This window comes from Geospiza fortis, unplaced genomic scaffold, assembly GCF_000277835.1.
Source record: "Geospiza fortis unplaced genomic scaffold, GeoFor_1.0 scaffold176, whole genome shotgun sequence".
NCBI lineage: Eukaryota > Metazoa > Chordata > Aves > Passeriformes > Thraupidae > Geospiza > Geospiza fortis.
In genome coordinates this window covers 336,275-337,983 of record NW_005054514.1, presented here as the reverse complement: position 1 = coordinate 337,983, position 1,709 = coordinate 336,275, and positions in this window count along the sequence as shown.

Genomic DNA, 1,709 nt, shown 5'->3' with positions numbered 1-1,709 from the left:
TTCCTGCTGTTATTCTCCTCTGAGCTGGGTTTTACCCAGCCCACGCTGGGACTCACAGAATTTTTCCCTGAAGGAGCTGGAAGGACTTTCTCAACTGGATTTGGTTCTTTAATACTTTTGGGAGGACAAATTGGTGCTGGGGAGGGAGGCTGATGAAATCAGCTGGGATGTGTAATTCCAAAATCAGATTCTCAGCTGTATCTGTGCCCCGCTGGAGTGCTCTGAGCAGGCAGAAATCCTGGGAGAGACAATAAAGCAGGATTGGAGAAGTTATGTGGTTTGGGGTAGTGACCAAAGCAGGGATTTTTCTCAAGAGTGGGGAGGGAGGGAGGGAGTCTTAGGAGGGAAACTGTTCTTTCTGTCAGTGCTGAAAGGAGTTTTTACTGACACAAAACTCTGGGGTTTATTCTCTCTTTGTGTTTAAACACTGATAAGGAAGAGTCTCAGTCAAAGCAAACTCGCTGTTATTGATCAGGAATATTTTAAACTCTGATTTCCAGCACTCTTAATAGGCCCAGGGATTTGCCAGCTGCTTCCATCCCTCGTGGTTCTTTGGGGAAAATCCTCAGCTGGTGCAAAGCGAGGAGCATCCCCTCAGGGACACGGGGCTGGGTTTCAGTGGGAACCTGTTCCTGGGCCAGCAGAAATGGGGTGGATCCCCTTGAATCAGTGCCATAAAATCCCAGGAGGGTTTGGTTGGAAAGGACCTTAAATCCCCTCCAGCCCCATCTCCTGGGCAGGGACAACCTCCCACTATTCCAGATTACCCCAAGCTGGCCTGGGACAGGGATCCAGGGATCCAGGGACAGCCACAGCTCCTCTGGGAATTCCATCCCAGCCCTTCCTCAACCTCCCAGGCAGGAATTCCTTCCCAATATCCCATCCATCCCTGGTCTCTGTCAGGTTAAAGTCCTTCCCACTTGTCCTGTCCTCTTGGCTCTGTCCCTGTAAGGAGAGCAGGAATTTAATCCTGATTAATTCCACTGATGGAAATGCCAGGAACAAGCTGCAGCTCTTTTGTCTGGCCTGGATTCCTCCCCTGGCCAGCAAATCTTGGATGAGATACAGAGGTGTCAAGCCCTGGTCCCTTTTGTACCTTCTCCCTGTCCCAGGTGACCCCTCAGCTCAGGGAGAGGCTGGGATGTTCTTCAGGAGGTTCATTTGGGCAGCCAGGAGAATAAAACCAGACTCTGATGTGTTGGAAGAGCTGCTGTGGCTCTGGAAATACTCCAGGGCTGTTCCCAGCCTTTCCCTGTGTTCCCACTGTGCAGGTGTCCTGGTTTAGGACAAATTTGGGAGAAAACCTCCAAAGGGGCCCCTCCAGAAAGCAAACCCACACAGCCCCTCCCCACAACCGGGTTGGGAAGGATTCCTCGGAGGGAAGCGGAAAGAACCTGTTTATTTAACAGGCCCAGCACCCCCAGCACACAAATGAGCAATACCAGATGACACCTGTCCCAGGGTGACGTTACGATGCTTGTACCCCCATTTGTCTGTTCTGTTTGTGTTGGATATCACATTCTGTGCCTTCAAGACTGGCTCTGAAGAGCGAATGTTTTGTTTTGGTTTTGCTCTCAGCCACTCCCCCACGGCTGGCGGGACACACAGACAGGGCAGTACATGGTGCTGCTTTTGCTTTTTGCTTTGCTTTTCACTTTGCTCTTGCTTCTGCTTTGCTCCTGCTTTGCTCTTGCTTTTGCTCCTGTTCA